Source organism: Rhodamnia argentea, chromosome 4 (genome assembly GCF_020921035.1).
Source record: "Rhodamnia argentea isolate NSW1041297 chromosome 4, ASM2092103v1, whole genome shotgun sequence".
Taxonomy (NCBI): domain Eukaryota; kingdom Viridiplantae; phylum Streptophyta; class Magnoliopsida; order Myrtales; family Myrtaceae; genus Rhodamnia; species Rhodamnia argentea.
The window spans coordinates 20,929,240-20,938,495 of NC_063153.1; the positions used below are offsets into that span (position 1 = coordinate 20,929,240).

Genomic DNA, 9,256 nt, shown 5'->3' on the forward strand with positions numbered 1-9,256 from the left:
AATTTGCACAACCGTAATAAATTTAGGAGTTTTTTTTTAGTAATTCTCCCATAGAAAAAGTGTTCTGCTAATATGAGGCTATCACGGTACTTTGGTAGTATCTCTAGTGCCTTGATGGTATCTAGTGTATTATCATATGCCTTGCCAATATCCAATCAGAATGTTGCTTATATTTACATTGCGGTTGAAAGCGCCTTCTTGGATATTATTAACTGCTCTTACTTGAAAGGGAAAATTTCAATTAAGGATCCGAAGTGCTTTCGTTTTCTCAAATAAGGGCCCGAAATAGTTTTTGTTTCAAATAAGGGCTTGAAGTGCCATCCTTATTTCAAACAAAAGCCCGAAGTGATTATGCATGTTCCAAATAAGGGTCTCTCCTCGCCGGTAGGCCGACCAGCTAGATATTTAGGCTGGTTAGGGGCATTTTAATCAAAATATGATTTTAATTTAATTTAATTTTTAGTTAAATTAAATTCAACACTAAAAATTAAATTAAATAAATAAATAAAAAGAGGAAACACGGGCAGCGGGCTGCCCTCCCACCTGTGGTTGCCGCCCCACCGGTGGTGGGGCAACAACACCATTGAGGTTGTCGGCCCCAGCCGAGGCACCGGTGACCTCGAGGACGGCCTTCGTCGCCCCGTCGTCCACGGGAGGGAGGCGGCCCCTCCCGCCTTTGTGTTTTTTTTTTTTTTTTACTTTTCTTTTTAATTTTTTAGAAAACTAAAAGATGAATAAACAAAGAAAGAAATTCAAAAATTCAAAACAAAAAAAAATAATAAATGACAAAAATGCCCCTAATTGATTAGTGAAATGTTCTTTTTTGAGACCGATATGGCTTCTTTAGACCTTTATTTGAATAATATTCACTTTAGACATTTATTTGAAACAATTATGACACTTCAGGCCCTTATTTGAGAAAATGAAAGCACTTCGGGCCTTTAATTGAAATTTTCCCTAGAATATTTTAACAGCAATGGTGATGTAGACTTCCAAGTCAAATGTAAACCTTCCATTATTCTAGACTTGTTCATAGGTTCTTTCGGTAATTAAAAAAAAAACCCTTTCGCCGATCTCATCAAGAGTCTTTTCAACATGAATATTATTAGGTGTGGTTCTTGCTCTCCATTGATCGGAAAGCACGGGAGTCTCGTTCCCTAGTGAGTGGACGGGGGTCTCAATAGGACAACACCCCCTAGACACTAGATGACTTTTATAGTTTAAGCCCGTATTTTATTAGTAATTTGGATTTAGGTCGATGAATAGCTACCGCTACACATTATCTATTTCTTTTGTAATCGATGTATGTAATAAAGAGGTGGGAGTTGTTAATTAGAGTAAAATTTTTTGCCGGATGTAGTTCTAGTTTAAGGGTGGATCGGGACCAACCTTTATATCTCGATTTCTCTTTCTTGCTACTCTTTATTTTCGTTGCGATTGTGCACTGAAACCTAACAAATATTACTCAAAACATAAATGCCTTTTGCATATTCAAGATAGATATAAATCATGAATAATTTTGTCAATTTCAAAATATATTAGGAGGTTTTCTCAACACTAACTTCACAGTTCCCCTCAATTTCTTGTGGTAAATGCCCACGCAATGCCGTATAAACTTCCAATATCACAATCGTTAAGTTATTTACTCTTGTTTGGGAGCGGAAGACAGAATACAAGAGTGCCAATTCACTTGTGCTGTAAGATACTCGTCAAGGTCCCATCAAGATGCGCCAAATTGATGAATTCAAAGTTGAGAGAGAATTATCAAAAGGGAGAGAAGGAAAATGCCTCTCTTTCGACGGTTATTGTTTAACATTATCCCAAGCTACATGCTAATATCGAGCATCGTTCTTTGGAAAGAGACAAAGGTAAATCTCTTATTGCTTACCGAGGCTTTTCTCCAAGATATTAGGTGAGATAAATGTGCTGAAATTCCTAAAACTTGTCATGAAAGTACAAATGAGTCTTAAAATTTGCAAAAAGTTCAATTAAATTCTAAAACTTGTCACGAAAGTGTATTTGAATCCTAAAAATTTTAAAAAATGCAATGAAATCTTAATAAAAGAAGACCGACAAGGAAGGAATCCCCACTTTCTCCAATATCATAATCATGCATGTACATTTGTAGCGACAAATGCCAAGCTCCCAATAAGATGCTTTGGTGTTGACACGTGACACCCCAGCTCACCCCCTCCAATCTTTCATATAAAAAAAAGACCTAATTTCCTAAAAAAACCATCAATTTTAGGTCAAGTTGCAAATCTACCCTAAACTTTTTTTGTCTTCTAAGAAAAACCCCCAACTTTACTTCCAATTGATAATCTGCCCTAAACATTTTTTATCTCGAAAAAAACCTCACTTTAGGTACGGTCTTAAATCTCGCCCGAGTTTTATTTTATCTTTAAAAACTACAAATTTTAATGTATTTTCAAATCTATCTCGTGGTCTAGTCCCAATTTGATGTGACATTTTCACATCAATAAAAAAATCCACATTAACAAAATAATGGAGCGATAGGCACGGACCGGCGTGGCACTTTCATATGGATTTTAAATCCACCCCAATAAAGAAATTCTTCAAAATGAAACCGTTCCAGGATATGAAAATTAAGGATGATTAATGGCGATTTTTGGAAAAGAGGGTAATGTGAAAATTAGGGACAATCAACGGTGATTTTTGAAAAAAGGGCGTAATGGATTAGATTTGTGATTAGAGAAAAAAATTGGTGATTTTTTCTTAACCACGTTCGGGGTAGATTTGGGATTGAAACAAAAGTTTAGGGTTTATTATGAGACAAAAAAAATAATTACGGAGCAGATTTGAGACTGAACTTAAAGTTGGTGTATTTATAGGGAATTTAGCCTATAAAAACCACCAAAAGCTCACTCTTTTAGTACCACCAGCTCTCTCTCTCTCTCTCTCTCTGGGAACATGTTGGAGTTGAATTTGCAGAGAGTGATGGAGATAGGAGCCACCTTGGTCGCGACCCCTCCTCCTCTGTCGACGCTTGGGTTCACCGGGTCGGCTATTCTCATGGGCCTGGTGAGCTACCTGTACGCGCCCTACTGGGGAGTGAAGAAGGTCCCAGGCCCGCATGCCTTCCCTCTCGTGGGCCACCTCCCCTTTATGGCCAAGTACGGCCCTGATGTCTTCTCTATCCTCGCCAAGCGTTACGGTCCTATCTTCAGGTCGGTGTCTTCTGAACATCATCATCATCAAATTCATTTGTCGCTATTCTTGCTAAAGATTGGACGCTGTTGTCTGTTCTATTCGTTTGAACCGCTGAGAAACTGGTCGGACAGGTCAAAATTCATGAAAAGAATGCGTTGGAAGAGGGGTACCCGATCGATAACCAGCCGGTCGGGCGTGGTTTTCGAGACCAAGCAAAAGCCCGAGAAATCGATGTCCGTATACGTTTGTAAAAGCTTTTCTAGGGACAAAGTTGGACGCTTTAGTGATGTTTAGTGTCACTGAATCGGTTCCTGGTCTAGTCTTTCCTTTACTGTCCTCTTGTGTGTTCTTTCAGAAAATGTTTAGGGACATTTGAGTTTGGTTGATGAAGTCGTGTGCAATCTTGGATCGCCATGGGCTCTCCGTGTGGCTGTCTTATGGATGTTCATGTGCAATTCTTAATCCTCGCTACAGTAGGGAAAGTACTCTGCGAAATCAACACAAGTCATGATCGAACTCTTCACCATAAGAGAATGGAATGACAAGGAGCAAGAAGCATCTTTGATGTGATATTCTCTTTATGCTGTTGAATTACAATGGATGGCGTTGGTTCAGTTTTTAAGGATCTTGAATGACTAGACCACAGCCAAAAGCAGCGCACAGATGTGGAAAAAGAACAAGCTTGGACAGATTGCATATGACTAGGAATAGTTCCCTACTGATCTTTTTAGGAATCAATTCGTTTTTCTTTTTTCTCCTTTGGAATTCAATACCAACAACAGGTCTTCTAGATTACTGCTCAACAGTCAAGAAATGATCCGAGCAGATTTCACATGGGAAGGCAACCCCTGACAATCGTAGCAGATGCGGAGCTTTTCGAAGAGATTGGGTTAAAGAAGTTCAAGGACTTTCCCAACAGAAGCATCCCTTCTCCAATTGCTGCATCCCCATTCCACCAAAAGGGTCTCCTCTTCACCAAGTAAATGTCTCATCCACGACATTTTCTACAAGCAATTTATGCTTCTTTTTCGTATGTTAATTTCGCGAAAACATCCCTATTCGCCCATACAGGAGAGGGTGTACCTGCATTGGTTGAGTCTTGTAATTACTAATGCAAGTGCTGTCGCAGGGATGCGAGGTGGTCAGCGATGAGGAACGCGATCCTGTCTGTTTACCAGCCATCACACCTCGCGAGCTTAGTCCCCATGATGCGGAAGTACATTGAGTCGGCTATGGAGATTCCGCTCTTTTGAAGAGGAGGACGTCAATTTCTCCAAGAGCTCTCTCTCAAGTTGGCCACCGATGTGATTGGCCAGGCGGCCTTTGGCATGGACTTTGGCCTTTCTAGAGGCCAGTCTGAGCAAGGTCGTGGGAGGAGTGCCGGTGAAAAAAGCAATGGCAACCGAGACAATGAAGTCAGCAATTTCATCAACAAACACATCTTTTCGACAACGCAGGTCAAGATGGACTTATCGGGCTCGTTCTCGATCGTAGTAGGCCTGCATGTCCCTGTACTTCAGGAGCCTTTCAGGCAGATACTTAAGAGAATTCCTGGCACAAAGGATCGAAAAATCGACCAGACTAATAACGAATTGTCAGAGCGGCTCGATAGAATTGTGTAGGAGAGAATGAAGGAGAAGGAGAGGATCTCAAAGGATTTCTTGTCACTCGTACCTAACGCTAGGGAGTCCGGGAAGGCTGCCAAGAATGTATTTACGCTGGACTATGTAAGTGCACTCACGTACGAGCACTTACTTGCTGGGTCGACGATAAAGTCCTGCACGGTATCTTCCGTGCTCTACCTCATTGCCGAGCACCCAGAAGTCGAGAAGAAGCTGCTCGAAGAGATCAATCGGTTCGGTCCACGTGATCAGTTGCCAACTGCTCAGGATCTACACGAAACATTCCCCTATCTCGGCCAGGCAGCATCCTGAATCTCTTGGACCCAAAAACAAAAAAACAAAAAAAAAAAATCCTGAATCTCACTATTCGTTGTTACGATACGGCCTCGTATTCCAACCCGATGATTCAAACAGTCGAATGTTGTGTCTCACCTCCAACTTTTGTTTGTCTGGTTGCAGGTAATCAAAGAGGCGATGAGGTTTTACTTTGCTTCGCCTTTGGTTGCAAGAGAAACGTCAAGAGAAGTAGAGATAGGTGGCTATCTTCTCCCAAAGGTACATCGAGTTCACAGCATCAGTGTCTTGTATTGTAGATATGTGAAATATTAGTGCGTGAAAGAGCTCCTGATGCAATGCATAGGGCACGTGGGTCTGGTTGGCGATCGGAGTTCTAGCGAAACGAACAACTTCCCCCAGCCGGAGAAATTCAGACCCGAGAGGTTTGATCCAAATTGCGAGGAGCAAAAACGGAGACATCCTTACGCTCTCCTACCATTTGGAATCGGTCCTCGTGCCTGCATAGGCCAGAAGTTCTCCTTACAGGAAATCACACTCTCTTTGATCCACTTATACAGGAAATACATATTACGACACTCCCCAAATATGGAGAAACCGTTGGAACTCGAGTACGGCATTGTCCTCAATTTCAAGCATGGCGAGAAGCTAAGGGTCCTTGAGAGAAATTGAGAATCAGTTTGCAATTGATAGGGGTGATCAATTACCCAGAAATTGGACTGGAATGGTCGGTTCCTAGTTTGTGGAACCGGAAACCAGCCCACTTGGTCCTAACCCACTTGGGAACCAAACCGACCAGTCCAATCTAGTTCCTAAGTGAGTCTAGAAACTAATCGTGATAATTTTTTTTTTTTTTACATAAACGAAGGGAAATACCACTTCAAATAAAGTTGTTTATGATGTCTTCGTTACTATATTTGCTCTGCTAGCATGGGTATGTGCATTATGTGTAAATGACGACGGGCATATTAATAAAGTCATATATATATATATATATATATATATATATATATATATATATATATATATTCTTCATTTGAATTCGCACCTAACCATCAAAGGGGGACACAAAAGAAAGACTAGTTTACTTTTCAATGGGAAGAATGGGTAACTTTAGCAATTATGATTTTTGGAGTAGCAACGATAATATGGTCCGCTCTAGGTGGGTCTATACCTAGAACTGAAAGCAGCGCCAATATTTACCGCTTCCAACTTTTAGGAATCGGGAACCAGGATCGATTCCCGCGGAAACTACCTAGAACCGGTATGTTCGATCCTATTCATTGGCTCACCCCTAGTAGCTAGTATTTAGGAGTACTCCTTGAAGCTTTTGTAAGCAAAAATACTTTCATTCACCATTTCAACAAATCAAGAAGCTAAATTCTGCATAACAGAAGCAAGGATCATATGTCCGCAATGTTTACAACCACTATGAAACTCAGCTACTAATGCACTTGTCACGGTGTATAAACAGCGTTCAATGCCACCTCTTTTCCTCGATTTCTATTATGATTTTCAGGCCTGTTAAGTCACGTGGACTTTTCCCCCTCTCTTTCTCTTTCTTTTATTTTATTTATTATTTTATGGTTGTTTATTGGTGTTTTGGGCTTGGCTCATCTAATGTAATAAGCTATTATCTATTATAAATACAAGCTGTGTGCCCAATCTAGGCACACACGGTTTTCTCTTCTCATTCTCTCTCTAAAGTCGCTCTCTCTTCTCTCCCTCTTCTTTGCCAATTTCATAGTATCAGAGCATGGGTTTATTTCATTCCTTGTTTTGATCGGCCCTCACCCTCTTCTCCTTCTTCTTCTCTTTTTTTATCTTTTCTTCTATAATGGGCATACATTAGCATGACTTATAAGTCATAGATTTTTTGTCAAGCTTGCCTAGCGATGTAGGCTGGTCTTTTGCTTCTAGACTTGAGATGCTGGTGTTGTTATCTTCTTGTTTCGATCCATAGGTGCCGGTTTCTTTGTGTAGAGACCGAGCGGGTGTCTCCCTTTTTTGCAACAACAATGGCAAGAGATGATCCACAAGGAGGTGATCACGAGTGATGGTTTTGGCTCTAGCAATACCGAGGGTATTGTCTCTTTCCCAACGATCTTGTCCGATGAAAAATTGGAAGGAGCCCTAAATTTTCAAATTTGGCAAAAGACTATTTTTGTCTATTTAAAAGGTACGGGTAAGGCTAAATACTTGACTAATTTGCCTCCTAAGTCTACCGACCCTAATTTTTTGAGTTGGGAGATTGAAGAGAACTGTATCTTCGAACTTCTCTTAAATTTCATGGATCGCAAAGTTAAGGTTATGATTGCTAATTGTCCAACGGCTCAAGATATGTGGAATCGTTTGACTATGTTATATTCAAATACCAACAACAAATCTCGTGTGTGTGTGTGATGTGTTGAAGAAATTATTTCAACTTAATCGGGAGGAGCGGTCTATCAAGAGTTTTATACTAAGTTTTAGGCCATGTTTGATGAACTTGATTTGTTGTGGCCGATTCTAGCTAGACCTAATGAGATGATTGCGCAGAGGGAGCAGCTCGGTGTTATGTGTTTCTTGTTGGGTCTTCATCCCAGACTTGAGTCAATTAAAAATCAGATCCTCTCCGAGAGGGTTCCCATATCTATCCTCGAGGTCTATAATCGGCTAAGTAGCGTTACCATTGGGGCCCATACTTCGTCTGTGCAACCATAGTCCAGTGACAAGTCCGCCTTATTCTCTTCTTCTAGGAGTGGTAGATAATGTGGTGGTTGTGGAGGTCGTGGTGGTCTTAAGGACCAGCGTGTTTGTCATCATTATGGTATTCACGGTCATCTAATGAGCAACTGTTATAAGTTGCACAGTTATCGGAGTAGTAACAAAGTGGCCAATGCCACGATGCACGCATCTTCTAAGATCCAAGAGTCCTCTCCTGTTTCTAGGAGGAGAATGATTGAGATGACTGATGAGAAGTTTGCACGATAAACTCGGTTTCGGGTGGACGGGTAGGCTTCTCTTGCTACATATACACGGACAGGTAATCATACGGCATGTGTTTCCATGTCTCGTGGCAAATGGGTTGTTGATTATGGTGCTTGGGATCAACCGACGGGGACAATATATAATCTCACAACCTATTCCTCTTCATCACATGTTAGTGCTATTATTGTGGCAGATGGCTCTTCAACAATTGTAAAAGGGAGTGGGACTTCCTATCTTACATCGAATTTAACATTGTCTTCTATGCTTTATGTTCTGAATTTACCTTTTAATCTACTATCGGTTAGTCGGATCACAAAACAATTAAATTGTTTACTCTCATTTTTCTCTTATGGTTGTGTTTTTTAGGATCTTTTGACGAGGAAAGCCATTGGTAGAGGAAGGGTCGAAGGAGGAGTCTATGTTATTGAAGCCACACCATCGTCAATAACCTATTCTGCTACATCCCCTGGTCCACATTACATTCACTGTCATCTCGGCCACCCTCTAGAAGTTATACCTCGGTTTAAGAATGTTTCCTTTGAATGTTAGCCGTGTCAATTTGCTAATCATCATCGTGTGCCTTATTTTTCTGGAGTCAATAAAAGAGTGTCGGCTCCATTTGAGTTAGTCCATTCAAACATATGGGGTCCTTGTCCTGTCGCGTCAAAGTTTGGCTTCAAATATTATGTAACCTTTGTTGATGACCATTCACGGATGACGTAGGTCTATTTAATGAAAAATTGTTCTGAGGTGTTCCGAATTTTTTGTAAATTTTATGCTGAAGTTCGAACTCAATTCTCCACTTCTATTAAATTTTTGTGCAGTGATAATGGTCGGGAATATTTATCCTCTCAATTCATGTCATTTATTTCCCCTAATGGTGTTGTCTTTCAAACTTATTGCCTTGATACACCTCAACAAAACGGTGTAACGGAACGCAAGAACAGGCATACGTTAGAGGTTGCTCGTGCTCTCTTGTTCCAGCACAATGTTCCTAAGTCATTACGGGCGGATGCGGTTTTGACCGCTTGTTATCTTATCAATCATCTTACCTCTGTCATTCTCAACGGAGAAATCCCTTTCGGTGTGTTGTTCTCTACTAAATCTTTGTTTCCTCTCTTTCCCAAGATATTTGGGTGTGTGTGTTTCGCTCGTGATACGCGACCTCGGGTTTCTAAACTCGACCCTAAGTCTCTTCG

The 9,256-nt window shown here is 40.8% G+C and overlaps 1 pseudogene; it reads left to right on the top strand.

The window, feature by feature from the left end:
- The first annotated feature begins 2,869 nt into the window (after positions 1 to 2,869).
- LOC115740937 lies at positions 2,870 to 5,759 on the top strand (annotated as a pseudogene).
- The last annotated feature ends 3,497 nt before the right edge of the window (positions 5,760 to 9,256 follow it).